This window comes from Hipposideros armiger, unplaced genomic scaffold, assembly GCF_001890085.2.
Source record: "Hipposideros armiger isolate ML-2016 unplaced genomic scaffold, ASM189008v1 scaffold_183, whole genome shotgun sequence".
NCBI lineage: Eukaryota > Metazoa > Chordata > Mammalia > Chiroptera > Hipposideridae > Hipposideros > Hipposideros armiger.
The window spans coordinates 2,872,873-2,893,265 of record NW_017731533.1 but is presented as its reverse complement, the minus strand read 5'-3'; the positions used below and the strand labels follow the sequence as shown (position 1 = coordinate 2,893,265).

General features: G+C 35.6%; 1 long non-coding RNA gene across 1 annotated transcript; it reads left to right on the top strand.

Annotated features, from left to right (window-relative positions):
- The first annotated feature begins 7 nt into the window (after positions 1–7).
- LOC109388152 (uncharacterized) lies at positions 8–10,382 on the top strand. Its single transcript, XR_002125153.1, has 3 exons — positions 8–89; positions 5,833–6,053; positions 10,117–10,382. It is a non-coding gene; the product is annotated as an uncharacterized LOC109388152 (long non-coding RNA).
- The last annotated feature ends 10,011 nt before the right edge of the window (positions 10,383–20,393 follow it).

Below are 20,393 nucleotides of genomic sequence, written 5' to 3'. Positions count from 1 at the left end.
GTATCCAAAAAAATCAAACAAAAATAATGTTGGATTTACAACTGCTCTGCCTAATGTGATCTCTAAAGCAAGAAAAACTACCCGTAAAGGTAAAAGAATTACTGCTATAAAAAGATATATGAAATAAAACCTTATGTTTTCATTGTCTCTATTTACCAACCACCTCAAACCTATGGGCCTGCTTCCCAGATAACCAATGTTATGAGCCAATATTTGTGTGTGTGTATGTATGTATATATATATATTTTCTGGCTGTACAATAATAGAATCATATGCATGGTTCCTCCTCACCTCTGATCCAGGTATATTGATATAGATTTCTTTTATCTTTCATACCTTTAAGTTGCTACATATTTTATAATGTGATATAATTTACTCAACTATTTCTCTATTGAATGATATTTACATTCTTTATCAAATTGTTTTTTACTATGACAAGCAATCATTGTGCATATATATGCGTATTTATACTGTGATGATTATATTTCTAGAAATAGATCATATAAACTGGGATTGCAGTATTAAAGGGTATGTATGTTTTTATTTTAATAGATGTTGACAAATTACTTTCCAGATTACCATAGTTAACAATTCTAGTAGTGAATTCATGAAGGGCTTATTTCTCAGCATCTTAGACAGCACTAGACATTTTATAGATTGGCAAACAATATTGTTAAGATATCAATACCATCCAAAGTGATCTACAGATTCAGTGCAGTCTCTATCAAAATCCCAAAGGTGTTTTTTTAAGAAATTGAAAAGTCCATCCTAAAATTCATAAGGAATTTTAAGGGCCCCTGAATAGTCCATATAACCTTGAAAAAGAATAAAGGTGGAAGACTCACACTTCATAATGTCAAAACTTACTACAAAGCTTCAGTAATCAAAAAAGTGTGGTACTGGCATAAAGACAGACATATAGACCAATGCAATGGAATAGAGAACCCAGAAATAAACCCTCACATATATGGTCAAATAATTTTTACAAGAATGCCAAGACCATTCAATGGCAAAAGGAGAATTATTACAACATATAGTGCTGGGAAAAGTGGATATTCACATGCAAAAAGAATGAAAGTGAACCCATACTTTACATTATAGGCAAAAATTAGCTTAAAATATTAATAAATCAAAGACCTAAAAGTAAGTGCTAAACTATAAAACTCTTAGAAGAAAACATAGGGAAAATTTTTCATGACATTGGATTTGTTAATTATTTTTTGGATATGACATCAAAGGCACTGCGAAACGAAGAAAAAAGAGACATATTTTAGCAAAACTTAAATATAGTTCATCAAAGGACAATATTAATAAAGTAAAAAGGATAGGAGAAAATATTTAGAAATCATATATCTGACCAGTTAATATCCAGAATATTTATAGAACTCCTGAAACTCAACAATGAAAACAAAATACTTGATTAAAAAATGAGCAGAGGACTTGAATAGACATTTCTCTAAAGATGATATACAATAACCATAGGCACATGAAAATACAGTACACATCACTATTCATTAAGGGAATGCAAATGAAAACAATGAAATACCACTTCACACCCAACAATATGGCTATTATTTTTAAAAAGAAAGAGAAAAAGAAAAAAAAGATAAAAGTAAGTGTTGGCAAAGATGTGGAGAAATTAGAACCTTTGCGCGTTACTGGTGGGAATGTGAAATGGTACAGCTGCAATGGAAAAAACAGTGTGGGGGTTCCTGAAAAGACAGATTTTTATTTTTTTTAAAGCTACTATGAAGGAATCAGTATCTTGTTTTTGGTCTGTTTCAGACTTTGTGTTTCTTCAATTTCAGTTTTGTTAGGTTGTATGTTTCTAGAAATTTATTCATTTCTCGTAATTTATCTACTTTGTTGGTATATAATTTTTGATAGTCTTATAATCCTTTGTATTTCTGTGGTAGTAGTACTGTCTTCTTTCATTTATAATTTTATTAATTTGAGTCATTTATCTTTTTTTCTCAGTCTAGCTAAATGTTGGTTAATTTTATCTTTTCAAAATACCAACTCTTAGTTTTATTGATCTTTTATATTGTTTTTCTTATCTTTATTGCTTTTATTCTTCTCTAGTCTATTAATTACTTCCTTCTGCTAACTTTAGGCTTAGTTTATTGTTCCTTTTTTAGTTTTTTGATGTGTAAGACAGGTTGAGATATTTCTTGTATCTTAAGGCAGTCATTTATTGCTTTAACCTTAACTTTTAGGTATGCTTTTGCTGTATCCCATAAGTTTTAGTATGTTTCCATTTTTGTTTACCACTAGATGTTTTCCTTTTATTTCCCTTTTGGTTTTATTCTTTGACCCATTGGTTGTTCAGAAGTGTGCTGTTTAATTTCCACATATTTGTGAATTTCTAGCTCTCCTCCTGTTAGTGATTTTTTGGTTTAATCCAGTTGTGGTCAGAAAAAAAATACTTGATATGATTTCAATCTTAAATTATTAAGACTTGTTTTGTGACCTAATAGATGATCTAATTTGTAGAATGTTCCGTGTGTACTTGAGAGCACTTTTCTGCTGTTGTATAGAATGTTCTGTGTATGTCTGTTAGATGTATTTGGTCTATGGTGTAGTTCAAGTCCATTATTGCCCAATTGATTTTATTTCTGGGTGATCTAGCCATTGAGTGGGATATTGAAGTCCCCCACTATTATTGCATTGCTGTCTATTTTTGCCTCCATATCTGTTAACAATTGTTTAATTTATTTAGGTGCTCCAAATTGGGTGTGTATGTTTACAATTGTTATGTCCTCTTGATGAATTGACCTCTTTATCATTATATGATGACTTTGTCTCTTCTGACTATTTTTAGCTTAAAGTTTATTTTGTCTGATGTAAGTGTAGCTACCCTTGCTCTCTTTTGGTTTACATTTGCATTAATATCTTTTTCCACTCTATCTTTATTCTATGAATGTCTTGAAAGCTTGTCTCTCATAGGCATAGTCTTGGCTGGTTTTATTTTTTATTTTTTTATCCTTTCAACAACTCTGTCTTTTAATTGGTGAATTTAAACCATTTGCAAATTTAGAGTAATTATTGATATGTAAGGACTTTACCATTTTGTTAATTCCTTTCTGAATGTTTTATAGTACTTTTCCCCCTCTCTTGCTATCTTTTTTCGCACATAGATGGGTTTTTGTAGTGATATGCTTTGATTATTTTCTCTTTATCCTTTGTAATTCTATTATTTTTTTGTTTTGTGATTACCATAAGGCTTTTATAATACATCTTATAGTTATAACAGCCTGTTTAAAGCTGATAACTTTTTCAATTCCATAAAAAAGTTCTACACTTACTTGCCCCTTGATTTTATTTGATGTCTCAATTTAAATCTTTTATATATTATGTTTTATATATTTTATATATTTTATATTGTTTCCATTAACAAAATATTGTAGCTATAGTTATTTTAAACATTTTTGCCTTTTGTCCTATATGCAGGAGTTCAATGTGATTTGCACATCACCACTGCAGTAGTAAAGTATTTTGAATTTGACTTTATATTTATTTTTACCAGATTTTATACTTTCATTTATTTTTCCATGTTGCTAATTAGCATCCTTTTGTTTCAGCTTGAAGAACTACCTTTAGCATTTCTTGTAAAGCAGTTCTAGTGATGATAAATGTCCTCACTTGAAGGTGGCTGTGAGGTCACTGCCTAGGTGGGGTGCAGTGTCTCTGGTTCCTGGGAAGGCACAGCAATATATTTTCCATACAGCTCTGCACTGAGGTCAACTTTGGGGAACACTGTGGGGGTCTCCTGTAGTCAGGACTGCAAAGGTCCTGTAGGAGGGCATCGCAACTAGAGCTGTTAGGGTCCTTGGAGGTGAAGGCTGTTGTGGTCTTGTTCTACTTTTTTGCCCATGGGAGGTAGTTCTACTGAGCAAAACCCTCTTGGTGCTAGGTCTGGTGTGTTGGCACTCAGATCATCAGCAGAGCCAGTCCTGGGATCAGGCGCAACACGGAACTACCACAGTGCTGGGATTCTGGGACACAGGTACACTTGTCGTGGCAGTGGCGCTAGTGTCTGAGGTGTAGGCATGTGCAGATTTCCTGTGGAACTGAGGTCTGTGTCTCTGGGATTCGCTGCAGTGACTGGGGAAGGGAATTGGGGGGTATGCAGCAGCGACAAGGACTCTGGGATGACAGGGTGTGGTGGTGGCTTGGGCCCAGGGAGCAGTGTGCAGTAGCATCATGGCCTGGGGATGGTGTGTCAAGTCCCAACTCTGGCCCTAGGGGGCAGTCACAGAACACAGCAGTATGTCCAGGTGACAGCCCATTAAAGCCACGTGTCAGGAGGACACAGAGGGTGGAGTTTAGAGCAGCACCAAGTTAGCCTGGTAATGGCCTGTCAAAGCCTCTACCTAGGACCTGGGGCAGGGCTCAGAGCAGTGTAGCTTCTCTGGTCCCATAGATGATAAGGCACTGTAGCTCCCCAACCTTGGAAAATGGGGTACAGCAGCTACTGGGGACCCTGGGGGCAGGTCTCAGTCACAGCTCAAGCCCTGGGGACTAGATGGGGGGCTTGTTGGAAGGGGGACCCCAAGCAGCTCCATCAGCTGGGATCAGCACTGGCGCACACTGCTGGAGACCTCAGTAGCAAAATCTGCAAACGCCCATGAAAGTGAGGCATGTTGGGGTTCTTCTGCTCTCCTTTAACCCCCGGGGTGAAATCCTTTCAAGGGGATCCCTCCTGGCTGCCCTGGGCTGGAGGATGAGGTGACTCGGGCAAAGTGCTTCCTACACTTTTTTACTCAGCCATCTTGGGTTTTGACCTCAAGATTTCTGCTGCTTTTTCTTTGTAGAGCAGAGCTTTCCTAGAGCTATTTTCATTGGTTTGTAGTTGTTTATTGTTTTTGTGGGGGAAACAGCATGGGGACCTCCTACCCCTCCATCTTATTGATGTCGCCTCTATTATTTATTCAAAGAAATCATGCATTTTTTTCTGCTTATTTTTTAAAGTATAAAAATATATCTTCAAAATTTTTCCATATCGGCACACCCAAATCAGTCTAATTATTTTTAAGTCCTTTATATTTGCACATACTATAGTTTATTTAACTGGGCCTCTTAAATGGGCACTTAGGTTCTTTCCAGTTTTTTCTCTATAACAATGTTGCAATAAGCATCACTGGAATCAACAGATATTTTATAAGATAGTCTTGGTTTCCATCAGCTCAAAGATAAGTTTTCTACCTAAAGGGAACTGCTGGTATTTCCTCCCTGACACTAATTTCTTTTGATCTTCTTCTTTCACGTTTTACAAATTGGACTCATTTAAAACCGATTTTTTTAAAAAGAAACATAGATATATTAAGCATGTACATTTTATGTATTCCACAGAACACTATTCCAGTGAACTTGAAATTTTTAAATTTCTGTATCAGCGCTTCTCAAAGTGTGATTTCTGGACTAGCAGCCTGGGCATTAACTATTACTATTAACATTAACATAACATTAACATAACAATAACTATTGTAATTAGAAATACAAATTTGTGAACCCCACCGCAGATCTACTGAATCAGAAGCTGTGGGGTTTGAGTCCAGCAGTCTGTTCTAACCAGTCCTCTGGGCGATTGTGATGCAGGCTAAAACTGGAGAACCATTGTACTCTATTTATACTAAGTTAAGGATGGCCTGGTATCATTTCTATAGAAACATAAGTAGTTAGACTTATGTACTGCTTTTCCATTTCCATTTTTACTATTATTCATATATAATAATATTGTCTTCCATGATATCATATATAATAAACATTATATTAACTATAATGAAATTAAGTAAAACTATTTTTTAAATTTTACACAACTTTTCTTTAAAGTGCCACGTACCACTGCTCAAAATTCTCCACGCCACTCATACTCTTAACAAATGAATTCTGGGAAAGCTAAGCAACATTTGCAAATTCATGGAGACAGAAATGAAAATTACAAGTGTGAAAGCCTCATGAAAATAATACTGACTTGAGTGGATGGTGCCTATTGAATAATAGTGGGAAATACCCTGTAGGCTCAGATCATGGAGGTTCTTAATCTGCAGCAGGTGAGTTTGAATGTTTAAGTTGCTTTCCCTTTTTTCTTTAAAACAATGAGTTATCTTTTAAATCATAAGTGATGAAAATAGTCACCATATTTAAAATGTTAATGTTTGAACACTGCACAACCAATTTCAAAAAGTAAGTAAACACAAATTCCTCATGACAATAACCTGATATGTATGTGTTAAAGTGTATTCTGTAAAATTTTTAATGGCACAAATACAAGTGATAAGAATTTTAAAGACATAATTCTTGTCAATGTTAATAACATTAAAATATTGGTTTTAACCACATTTTTACTGTGCCCTGGGAAGTATAAATATTATTGGAAAAGACTGTCTTAAATCCAGTCTGGATTATTACTGACTTCTAGGAATTTAAATTTATATATCCTTTTGTACCTTGAATGTCAGTATATTTCTCCCCAAGGATTAAAGCAATGAAAAATAACAATAATCTAAGTACTCTGGAGATCTGTTTTGTGACAAAAAATACAAAAAATTGGGTTTCTATAAAAACAATATAAATTGAAATAAAATTAATGAAATAATGGCTATACTCTATCTCTCACTGTAAAGATATGTTATATAGTAGTAAAATGTACAACTTATAAATTAAGAAGAAATCATGAATTAAGCACAAAGTACCAGAGAATATAAATAAATTCTTTATTGACATTATCTATTCTCTGAAACTGTGAAAAGATCCCAGAGGTACCATAAAGATGAAATGTATGAATAACTCTTGTGAGGATTTTGGAGAGAATATATGCAGAAATGAATAGAATTGTTATTGCAAATTGCCAATAGTTGGGTTGTGAGCAGGGTGAATTTTATGCTTCTCTCTAGAATTATTTTTCCAACGTAAGTTTTAGTTTCGTATAGCAGTCTGCCTGCATGAATGGTGATTGCCAGGTATGTAAATTAGAATATCATCTTCATAAATAGCTCTGTCTAGAAGGTTGTGAAAGAATAATTTTTGTTCATAAAAATTATGGGATCATTCATGCTGTTGAAGCTTATTCAATTGGCAAAATTGCCTTTAACATTACACTTTCCATTTGTCACTATTTCTAATTGAAAATTAGCGGTGTCCTAAACATTCAGTCCCAAAATGTCTCAGAGCTGGTCCAGGAGATTATAGAGATCAACAGGAGCAGATAGTAGTCTAATTGTAACCATTTGATGCCTTAGTACTTTGTAAGAGGAAAAAAAAATCCTTATTTTTCTTCTTCAAAAACATGTGATTACTTGGGGAAGGGGGGCTAAAGGAACTTATTTTCTCCCTCTAAATGTTGGTGGTTAACTTTTTGCACAGGGGCCATGATTTTAGGTAGGTAGGTAGGTAGGTGGGCGGAGGAGAGAGAGAGAGAGAGAGAGAGAGAGAGAGAGAGAGAGAGAGAGAGAGAGAGAGAGAGAGACAGAGAGACAGAGAGGTTCACTTGGAAGTTCCTAGGTACCAGTTGATTCCAGTTATATTCATGATGCAGGGGCAATATTCAATTGGTTTCTGATTTAGGAAACAATTCTCAGTATCTATGCTCTTATCTAGATTAATGAGCACTGGGGTGGCAAATAATACAGAATTTTTAACATGGTGTCTGTGTTACTTATAGGATATGAATTTGCAACAGAAATGTTTGAGTCATTGGGCCAAGGAATAAGGGATGTTGGTCACTAGAGTGAAATCCTGGTCCATGCAGCTGCCTGACACTTTGAAGTCTATCATTGCTTTAATCTGATGGCAGGAACACATCACACATAGTTTCACTGAGACACGGACTGCTGTATCTGAGTGTACAGACTGGCAAGAGTCAAGTACTGTAATTGTTCTGTCTCTTGTATCTTTTCTACCCTTCTATCACCTATCTGAAGGGCAGTCAGGTGCCTGAGTTGCAGATGGTAAGCTTACAGGCTGGGTGCCTGTGTTTAACATGCCTCAATACCCCAAAATATAAGTATGGTAATACCTCGCTTTGCAAGCATAATTCGTTCCGGAAACAAACTACCCATATTGCAAGGCATCTCTTGTTTACCAAGTTAAAATGTATTATTAGGTTGGTGCAAAAGTAATAGCTGTTTCTGCCATTACGAGTAATGGGAAAAACCGCTATTCCTTTTGCACCAACCTAATAGAAATGTTTGCTCATCTTGCAGAACACTCGCAAACCAAGATACTCACAATCCAAGGTTTTACTGTATAATTCCTAAACTAGGAATACAGAATTCCCAGGCCCTTCAGTTTGGTCGTAGTTCACAGTGGTAGAAACTATGAGTGGACAGGCTCTCATATGTGAATATATTCTCATGGTTAAGTCTGTCAGTTCAGAGCCTATGCTAATCATTTGAAGATTAAGGACACAAATTCATCTAAATTACTCAAGGAATGTAGCAGCAGATAACGGATGGGAACCCATACAACTGGACTGTAAAGTCCAGGACTTTAATCTCTACTATATATCCCACCACAAGGCCAAAGCCTTAACAGTCCATCTCACAATGCTGTTAAAAAATTATTCTGACAGTTGTTAAAAATGGTAATGGAGACTTTAATCAAGGCTATTGTAATAGGGGAAGGAGACAGGACTCCAAATACAGGAAAGAAAACTGGGGATTTATAGTCAATGAGCAGAGTGAGGATGTAAAGTGACTAAAAGAGGGCATTAAGCACGGGGGCTTCCTACTAAATTAGCCTAACTGTGTTCTTGCTAAAAGCAGGACAAGGAAGGGCCCAGTATCAGGCCTAGTTGAAAAGAGGGCTTAAAAAAGCCCAACTAAAGTTTGCTTAAGGAGGGAGTCTTTGTCAATGTCCATGTAAAATGAACTTTTTAACACTGGGAAAAGATGATTGGTTTTGAAAACCAAAAGCTCTAGATAGTATTTTGAAAAAATGCCATGCATTCTTTTATCGGCTTTTAATATTTATAAATATTAAGTTATATTGTAGTTCCTTATCTACTTGAAAACCCAAATTAAATAAAAGTGAAATAATGCTCTTATGTATTTAATTAGGGTTTTTCCCCACAATTCAAAATTATTGCACTATTTCAAAATGTGTTTGTATTGATAGGCTTCTGCTTTTGTGAAAAAAATAATAGGTATTGAAATCTCTACATTTAGGAATTTAATCTTTCACATATAGCTCAGCATACAAGAGTTCAGCATATAGTATACAGTCATTGTGGATTCCAGACATAGATTAAAAGTGGTTTCTTTGACACATCCTTGGTGTCTCTCAGCAACACATGGATAAATTTTAAATCCAAATACATACACATATATACAAAGTAACACAAGTAAGTTCGTGAACTCATTCTAGAAAAAGCGCTACATACCTCATTACTGAGTATCACTATGGTCACTTCAAAGTGCTCCCCTTGGGAAGCTATGCACTGATGCCAGTGCCTAGTCCATCCTTCAAAGCAATTTTGGAACTCATTTTTTGGAATGGCCATCAGAGCTGTCGTCGTATTACCCTTGATGTCCTGAATATCATCAAAATGTCTTCCTTTCAATATTTCCTTTATCTTTGGGTAAAGAAAGAAGTCATTGGGGGCCAGATCAGGTGAGTAGGGAGGGTGTTCCAATACAGTTATTTGTTTACTGGCTAAAAACTCCCTCACAGACAGTGCCATGTGAGCTGGTGCATTGTTGTGATGCAAGAGCCATGAATTGTTGTCGAAAAGTTCAGGTCGTCTACCTTTTTCATGCAGCCTTTTCAGCACTTCCAAATAGTAAACTTCGTTAACTGTTTGTCCAGTTGGTACAAACTTATATTGAATGATCCATCTGATATCAAAAGAAAGGTTAGCAGCATCATTGAATAAGCTCGCGAACTTAATTGTCAGATTCTTGTACTCCACCAGCAAAGTAAATTGTTTTAAAAAAATGAGAGACCTAGTGAAGGATAACATTTTATCCCATGTTATCTACCTTCATTCTATAGAACAAGTAGTGTAAAATATACTCTAGTAACAAGAAATAAACAAAACTGAAAGTTTCAGAAATGTTTGTACGGGTGTGTGTAAGAATAAGTTAAATACAATTTCCAATTCCTTGTTTATTTCAGAACTCTTCTTTACTATCTGGAACCAGTTTGAAACACTAAGACCAAAGCCTCTTTGTTGCTGATGTTAAGGAATGGAAGGAGCTCTATGTTGAAGTTACAGCTTGTCCTTGTCACCAATGTCCTTGTAATGCCTTCTGGTGTGGTGTAAAAGCAATTAAATAATATCTGTGCTGTGGATGTTTTGATAATGTCATGATTATTTGCAAATCTACTCTGTATAATACTATATAGAGAAAAGACACCTCCATACATTTTTTACACTTCCAGGTAAAGAAACTGAAATTAGAAAAGGAAATATTTTGCTTCAGTTTTTTTTCAAATAAAAACTGAAAATTTGTTAAAGAGATCAGAACAAAGTCTTTATATAAATAACATTTATTAAACCTAGTGGGGCTGTAATTCATACTACTAGCTCTAGCTGAACTACGAAAGATATTTATAAACTCAAAGAACTTATCCTGCATGGGAATGTTATTAATAAACATAAAGTCTACGGCTGGCTGAGAAGCGCATTGGTTAAGAGTTGCTTGGGACTCCAGAGGGCCCTGGTTCGGATCCCACCTATGAAGGCCAGTGACGCTGCGCTCTACAGCTAAGATGCTGAACAACAGCTTGACCTGGAGCTGGGCTGCTGTGAGTCGCCAGTGACGGTGTAGGCTGCAGCTTCTGCTGCAGTGGGCCTGCCGTGGGCTACTGTGAGTGGCTGGCAGCCGGTGTGAGCTGCCAAGAGCCACTGTGAGCAGCCGCCCAGAGGCCGGCGACCAATTTGCCTCACCTGGGAAGAACGCAATGATAATACCAACATGGGCCAGTGAAGCAACGTCCTCCACAACTAGACTGAGGAACAAAAGGACAGCAACTTGTCTGTTTCACTTCCCCCGATTCCCCAGCACTGTTCCCCTCCCTCAATTCCCCAATAAAAAATTAAAAAAGTAAACATAAAGTCTAATTGATACTAGTGTTAAAAGGGACATTGAAAAGACTAAGAAGAAAAAACTTGTAAATATTGAATTAGTAGTCCGCTATCTTTATGTTGTCGTTTTCTCTTTTGGCCCTGAGATTGATGGATTTTCATTACTACTATAATCTAATCACAGGCCTCTTTTTATATGAAGATTTTAAAATTATTTTTAGGATATTTTATCAGCTTTTAATATTTATAAATGTTAAGTAATATTTTAGCTCCATATCTACTTGAAAACCCAATTGAAATAAAAGTGCAATAATGCTCTTATGTATTTAATTAGATTTTTTCCCCACAATTCCAAGTTATTGCACTATTTCAAAATGTGCTTATATTGATAGGCTTCTACTTTGGTGAAAAAATAACAATAGGTAATAAAATTTGTACATTTAAGAAATTGATATTTCACATATAGCTCAGCATACATGAGTTCAGCATATAATATACAGTCATTGTGGATTTCAGAGGTAGATTCAAAGTGGTTTTTTTGACACATCCTTGGTGTCTCTCAGTAATATATGCACAAATTTTAAATCCAAATACATATATACTCTATCAGCAAAGTGATTTGTTTTAAAAAATGTGAGACCTAGGTGAAGGATAACATTTTATCCCATGTTATCTACATTCTATAGAATATATTTCTTTAAACCACCTTCGAGTTCAGAGCATGAGTTGTAACAAATCACATACAACATAAAATTTTACTCTATGTAGAATTCCTTTTACTTGTTATTCAAAAGATGATCATTTGGCCTCTCCTTAAGTACATCTCATGCCAGTGATCTGACTCTCAATTGTGTGAAATTTCTCACTGTCAGAATTTTGTTCTTAATATTGAGTCCAATTCTACCTTCATATAAGTTATTTCTATTGGTGAAGCTAGAATGAAGCTGGAAAAAAATTTATTTTAAAGGGGATTAAATGAGATAAAAGTAGAGTTCTTAGCCAGTGCCTGGAACCAAAAATGTTACCTAATGATTATCATCAGAACCATTGAAAATGCTTTATAAAAATTGTCTCCATAGATGTGGAGATTAAATAAGCTGATATATTTAATATATTTGTAGGATTATTAGGGGACATTTTACTCAGAGTGAAGAGACAGAACTCAATATGTATGGTATTATATAACATTCTTAAGAATAATCCTTAAATGTTTTAAGAACATAATATTGATTGAAAAAAATCAAATCACACTGGCAACTGAGATTCAAAACAAAAATAATGTATATAAGCCCTGAACTCTAGTCAATAAATTTGTTTCTTACAGAAGTACAGGTTAACAATTCTGAATATACTTTACAGGTTTACTGGGATCAAACAAATAAATACAGGAATGACTGAGAGTGGGAGCTAGGTTTCTCACTATTGGAGAGGAGCTATAGATAAGCAAGATGGAGAGCCCAGAATGAACTCCATGGTGATGAGTATATGGGAAGACTTTTTACTATTTTTGAAACTTGTCTGTAAGCCTAAAATTATTTTAAAATAAAAGCAATTTTTTAAGTAATCACCCAGAAAATATTTGTATAATCAAATGAGAAGATGAACAGGAAACCCTCAATTTAAGATTTGGACAGAAGAACAGGTTTTGTTTTAATAATATATGTTGGCTTTCATAATTTAACCATTATACTGCAAGGTTATGATTCCTATTTCCAAAGTGTGTTGAACGCATCATATTTGCCTCAGAGGGGAAGGATAAAGTAAGTGGCCTTAAACGCTTTGGATAAAACTTTATAACCAATTACTATAAGGATCAAGTAGGATAGCAGCAGTGAAAGTACTATGAAGGTATAAGGTATGTAAGAAGGAAAATAAACAAGGGTGGTCGAATAAAAGTCTGAAAACAAAATTGAATTTAATTCTTGGCTGGCAAGGGAAGAATGCACCACACAGGTGTGACTACAGAAACTGAAGGAATTAGATACAGGGCAAAAGAGAAGAATAAGATTATATGTATTAGGGAAATGCAAAACAAAACCACAGTGAGATATCACCTCACACTCACTTAGAATAGTAATTTGTTTTAACTTCCAGAAAATAAAAAATATTGTGCAAGTAATGGGACTGGCATAAATGGCATAGTTGGTAAAATGGTAAAATGGCATAGTCGCTGTAGAAAATGGTATAGCAGTTCCTCAAAAAAAATGAAACAATTACCATACGGGGTCTAACAAGTTTGCGAACTTGTTGAAACGATGCTGCTAACCTTTTTTGATATCAGAGGGATTATTCATTATGAATTTGTACCAACTGCACAAATAGTTAACCAAGTTTACTATTTGGAAGTGCTGATAAGGCTGCATGAAAAAGTTAGACGACCTGAACTTTTCACCAACAATTCATGGCTCTTCCATCATGACAATACACCAGCTTACATGGCACTGTCTGTGAGGAAGTTTTTAGCCATAAACAAATAACAATATTGGAACACACTCTCTACTCACCCGATCTGGCTCCCAATGACTTCTTTCTTTACCTGAAGATAAAGGAAATACTGAAAGAAAGACATGTGGATGACATTCATAACATCCAGAGTAATACGTCAACAGCTCTGATGGCCATTCCAGAATAAGAGTTCCAAAATTATTTTGAAGGGTGGACTAGGCACTGGCATCAGTGCATAGCTTCCCAAGGGAAGTACTTTGAGGGTGATCATAGTGATATTCAGCAATGACGTATGTAGCACTTTTTCGAGGATGAGTTCACAAACTTAATTATCAGCAAATTCACTTCCAAGTACATATCCAAAATAATTGAAAGCGAGCATGGAACAGATATTTGTACACCTGTGTTTACAGCAGCATTATTCACAATGGCCAAAAGGAAGAAGCAATCCAAGTGTTTGATAATGGATAAATGGATAAAGAAAACATGATATATACATACAATGGAATATTTATTTAGCCTTAACAAGGAAGGAAATTCTGACACATGCGTCACATGGATGAACTTTGAAGACATTACGCTAAATGAAATAAATAAGCTAGTCTCAAATGAACAAATGCTGTATAATACCACATATATGAGGTACCTATAGTCAAGTTTATAGAGACACAAGGGAGAAGCTTGCCAGGTGCCAGGGAAGAGGTAAATAAGCAGTTCTTGTTTTAATGGGGACAGAGTTTCAGTTTGGAAAAATGAAAAGATTAGAAATGAATGGTGGTGATACTTGCACAACGTTGTCAGTGTACTTAATGCCACAGAATTATATATTTTAAAGTGGTTAAGAGAGCCATGGTGATCTGGAGACATGTTTGTTGCAGGGACAGTGCACCAACTACAAGGAAGGACGTCATGGACTTGCTAAAGTGGCATTCAAGAGCTAGGCTCCTGGCTTCAAGTTCAGATGGCAGAGTAGGAAGATCCTGAGGTCATCTCTTCTCATTGACACCAAACTACCACTACATATAGAACAGCAATCTCTGTATTGCATCTCTGAAGACTAACAGAATATGTTTTCTACAACTATGAATAGAAAGAAAAAGTCACACTGAGATGGATAGGAGAGGCAGAGACTCAGTTTATTTAGGACCCACTCTACCTCCCAATCCCCATGTGGTGACCCACAAGGAGGAGGGACATTGCAACTGTGTTGGTTCCCCTCTGTAGAGTGAGGGGTCGGAGCCCCAGCCTGGGGAACCTACACTGGGAAGAGGAGCCCCATAATATCTGGCTTTGAAAACCAGCAGGGCTTCCAGGCTGGTCACAGGCAAGGCTGAAATTGGCCTAACGAGAGCCCTTCTGAAGAGGCACCAGAAACAACATACCTAGAAGCCGGCCTCAGACCACACCAAAGCATTTCGTGGTTAGCCCCACAAGTGGAACACCCAAAGTGGGGGTCTCAACAGGCACAAGAGCTTGCAGGGGAGCAGTGTCCTGTGAGGGGTCAGTCCCCATACAGCAGCTCATATGCTGTGAGCATAGCCAATCCTCACAGCCAGTCAGCCTGGGAGTCAATCCCACCCACTGATGTGCCAACAGAAATCAAGGCTCAACTACAACAGAATACATACTACACACACAAGGGATGTTCCTGGAACACATGCACAGGAGATCGGGGAGACTCTGCCATTGGACCACACAAGACACCTACTACATAAGGCCACCCATAAGGACTAAGAGACATAGGAGATCTACCTAATACACAGAAGCAAACAGAGAGGCAGCCATAATGAGGAAATAAAGAAACATGTTGCAAATAAAAGAACAGAACAAAGGTCCAGAAAAAAAAAAAAAACTAAATGAAATAGATACAACCAAATTACCAGAGACAGAGTTTAAAACACTACGTATAAGAATGCTTAAGGAACAGAAAGAGAACTTCAACAAAAAGATAGTAAGCATAAAGAAGGACATAGAAACCATAAAAAAGAACCAGTCAGGAATAAAGAATACAAAAACTGAAATGAGGAATACACTAGAAGGAATCAACAAAAGATTAGATGAAGCAGAGGATCAAATCAGCAATTTAGAAGACAGGGTAGCAGAAAACACCCAATCAGAACAAAAAGAAAAAAGAATTAAAAAAAACCCCAAAGATTGTTTAAGAGACTCCTGGGACAACATCAAGCGTAACAATGTTTGCATCATAGGAGTACCAGAAGGAGAAGACAGGGAGCAAGGGATCGAAAACCTATTTGAAGAAATAATGACTGAAAACTTCCTTAACTTGGCGAAGGAAAGAGACATACAAGGCCAGGAAGTGCAGAGTCCCAAACAAAATGAACTCAAACACACCAAGGCACATCATATTAAAATGCCAAATGAAACAGTCTTAATAAGCAATCCAAAAGATCAATGAAACCAAGAACTGGTTCTTTGAAAAGATAAGCAAAATAGAAAACCTTTGACAAGACTCGTCAAGAAAAAGAGAGAGAGGATCTAAATAAATAAAATCAGAACTGAAGAGCAGAAGTGACAGTAGACACCAGAGAAATACAAAAAAAAATTAAGAAAATACTATGAGCAATTAAATGCCAACAAATTGGACAATCTGGAAGAAATGGGAGCACACAATCTTCCAAGGCTGAATCAAGAAGAATCAGAAAAGCTGAACTGACCAATTACTACTAATGAAAGCGAATCCGTAATCAACAAGATCCCAACAAATAAAAGTCCTGGAACAGATGGCTTCACAGGTGAATTTTACTAATCATTCAAAGAATTAACACCTATTTTCTCAAACTATTCCAAAAAATTCCAAGAGGAGGGAAGGCTCCCAATCTCGTTCTACAAAGCCACCATTACCGATTCCAGAATCTGATAAAGACACTGCAAAAACTGAAAACCATAGGCCGATATCCCTGATGAACACAGGTGCAAAAATCTTCAACAAAATATTAGCAAACTGAATTCAGCAATACATTAAAAAGATCATACAGTTCGATCAAGTTGGATTTATTCCTGGGATGCAAGGTTGGTTCAATATCTGCAAATCAATTACTGTGATAAACCACATAAACAAAATAAAAGATAAAAATCATATCATATCAATAGATGCAGAAGAAACCTTTGACAAAATCCAGCATCCATTTATGATAAAAACTCTCAGCAAGTGGGAATAGAGGGAACATATATCAACATAATAAAGGCCATATATGATAAACCCACAGCTAACATCATACTCAATGGGAAAAACTAAAAGCATTCTCCTTAAGATCATGAACAAGACAAGGATGCCCACTTTCACTACTTTTATTCAACAGAGTACACTAAGTCTTAGCCACAGCAATCAGGCAAGAAAAAGAAATAAAAGGCATCCAAATTGGAAAGCAAGAAAGCTGTCATTATTTGCAGATGGCATGATATTATATAGAGAGAACCCCAAAGATTCCACCATAAAACTATTAGAACTGATAAATGAATTTAGTAAAGTAGCAAGATACAAAATTAATATTCAGAAATTGGTTGCATTTTTATTTTTATTTTTTTTTAAAAGATGACTCTAGCTTCAGGGTGGAGAACTGATTGGAAGAGGAGGCCAAACTTGTCTTTTTTGTTTTCAAGTTTATTGCGGTGACAATTGTTAGCAAAGTTACATAGATTTAAGGTGTACAATTCTGTAATACATCATCTATATGTCACATTGTGTGTTCACCATCCAGAGTCAGTTCTCCTTCCATCACCATATATTTGACCCCCTTTACCCTCATCTACCACCCCCTTTCCCACTTCCCCTCTGGTAACTACTAAACTATTGTCTGTGTCTATGAGTTTTGTTTCTTCATTTGTTTTTCTTGTTCTTTTGTTTTTTTCAGTTTTATATACCACATATCAGTGAAATCATATGGTTCTCAACTTTTTCTGACTTATTTCGCTTAGCATTATAATCTCAAGATCCATCCATGCTGTTGCAAAGGGCACTATTTCATCTTTTCTTATAGCAGAATAGTATTCCATTGTGTATATATATACAACTTCTTTATCCAATCATTTATCGAAGGACACTGTGGTTGTTTACATGTCTTGCCACCGTAAATAAAGCTGCAATGAACATCAGAGCACATATGTCTTTATGGATAAATGTTTTCAGATTTTTTAGGTAAATACCCAAGAGAGGGATTGCTGGGTCATATGGTAATTCTATTTTTAATTTTTTGAGGAATCTCCACACTGTCTTCCATAATGGTTACACCAATCTGCATTCCCACCAACAGTGTATGAGGGCTCCTTTTTCTCCACAGCCTCTCAGCACTTATTTATCTTGATGATAGCTATTCTAACTGGTGTGAGGTGATATCTTGTGGTTTTTATTTGCATTTCTCTGATGATTAGTAATGTTGAGCATTTTTTCATATGCACTTTTATATACCAATAACAAACTATCAAAGAAACTAAGAAAACCCCATTTACAATTGCATCAAATAAAAAAATAAAATAAAATGCCTAGGAATGAATTTAACCAAGGAAGTAAATGAGCTCTACTCAGAAAATTATAAAGACAAGTCATGGAAACAACTGAAGTGTCCTTTGATAGATATTTGGATAAAGAATATGTGGAACATATATATAATACTACTTGGCCATAAGAAAAGATCAAATACTGCCATTTGCGACAACATGGATGGATCTTGAGATTATTATTCTAAGCCAAATAAGTCAGACAGAAAAAGTCAAGAACCATATGATTTCACTTATTTGTGGGATGTAAAACTGAAAGCAACAAACAAAAGTTCATAGACAGAGACAACAGTTTAGTGATTACCGGGGGAAAGGAGGGAGGTGGTAGAAGAGGAAAAGGGGGGGTAAAATATATGGTGATGGAAGGAGAACTGACTCTGGATGGTGAACATACAATGTGATATATAGATGATGTATTATAGAATTGAACACTTGAAACCTATGTAGTTTTATTTATCAATGTCACCACAATAAATTTAATAATAAAGACACTGAGAGAAATTAAAGAAGATACAAATAAATGGAAGCATATCTCATGCTCATGGATAGGAAGAATTAACTTGTTAAAATGTCCATACTACTCAAAGCAATCTATAGATTCAATGCATTCCCTATCAAATTACCAATGGCCTTTTTCACAGAACTAGAACAAATAATCCTAAAATTTATATGAACCAAAAAAGACCCCAAATAGCCACAGCAATCTTCAGAAAGAAGACAAAGCTGGAGATATCATGCTACTGATCTTAAACTATACTACAAGGATATAGTAATAAAAAAAGTATGGTATTGGCATATTAAGAAAAACAGACACATAGATCAATGGAACAGAATAAAGAGCTCTGAAATAAATCCATGCCTACATGGTATTTTAACATATGACAAAGAAAGCAAGAACATACATTGGGGGAAAGACAGCATATTCAATAAATGGTGCTGGGAAAACTAGATAGATGCAAAAAAAATGAAACTGGACCACTACCTTAACACCACATACAAGAATAAACTCAAAAAATGGATTAAAGACTTAAACGTTAAGACCCAACCCCATAAAACTCATAGGCAGTAAAGACAGAAGAAATATAGGCAGTAAACGCTCAGACATTACCCTTAGTAATATTTTTACTGATATATCTCCTAGGGCAAGTGAAACAAAATAAAAAATAAACAAATGTGCACCCGTTTTTTATTGCAGCATTATTTATAAGTAGCAAAGATATGGAAGCAACCTAACTGCCCACTGGCAAATGGATTAAGAAAATGTGTACATACCCACACACACTGAAATGTTATTCAGCCATGAAATAGGAAACCTTGCCATTTGCGACAACCAGATAAACCTGAGGGCATTATGCTAAACGAAGTAAGTCAGAGGAAGACAAATACCAGATTCTATAATCTCACTTATATGTGAAGTCTAAAAACAACAAAACAGTGAACTCATACAGAAAACAAGGTTTGTAGTTACCAGGGGTTTGGGAAATGGGTGAAAGGGGTCAAAGAGTATAATCTTCCATTTATAAGATGGGTAAGTTCTGAATATATAATGTACATCCTGTTGAGTATAGTTACTGTAGTGTATATTTGACAGTTCCTAAGAGAGATTTTAAAAGTTCTCACTACATTAAAAAATTTTTTTTAACTATGTCCTCACATAGTTAACACATGATGGATATGTTAACTAACCTTATTGTGGTAATCACTGTTGTATACCTTAAACTTATACAATGTCTTATCAATTTTATCTCAATAAAGCTGCAAAAAATATTTTGTTACAAAGAAAAAATTCATTCACAATGTTGTACAACCATCACCACTATTTCCAAAAAATTTCATCACCCAAAACAGAGACTCTAATAATCAGCAATACTCTCCATTTCCATTTCTTCCCAGCCCCTGGTAACCTTTCATCAGTTTTGTTTCTATGAATTTGCCTAGTCAAGGTATTTTGTATTACTGGAGTCATACAATAATTGTCCTTTTATGTGTGGCTTACTTCACTTAGCATGTTTTCAAGGTTCATCCGTCACAGCATGTATCACAGTATGTATTTATAGCTAAATAACATTCCATTGGCTGACTACTCATACACCATATTTTATGTATCCATTCATCTGTTGAGGATACTTGTGTTGTTTCTACCTTTTGGCTATTATGAATAATGCTGGAGTGAATAGCGACGTATATAAAAGTATCTGTTCAAGTCATTGCTTTTGATGCTTTTTGGTATATACCTAGAATTGCTGGGTCATATGGTAACTTTATGTTTAGCTTTTTCAGAATCCACTAATTTGTTTCTCATAGCCACTGCACCATTTTACATTCACACCAGCAATGTACGAGGTCTTCAAGTTCTCCACATCCTCACCAACTCTTGTATTTCCCATTTTTTTTTATTATTGTC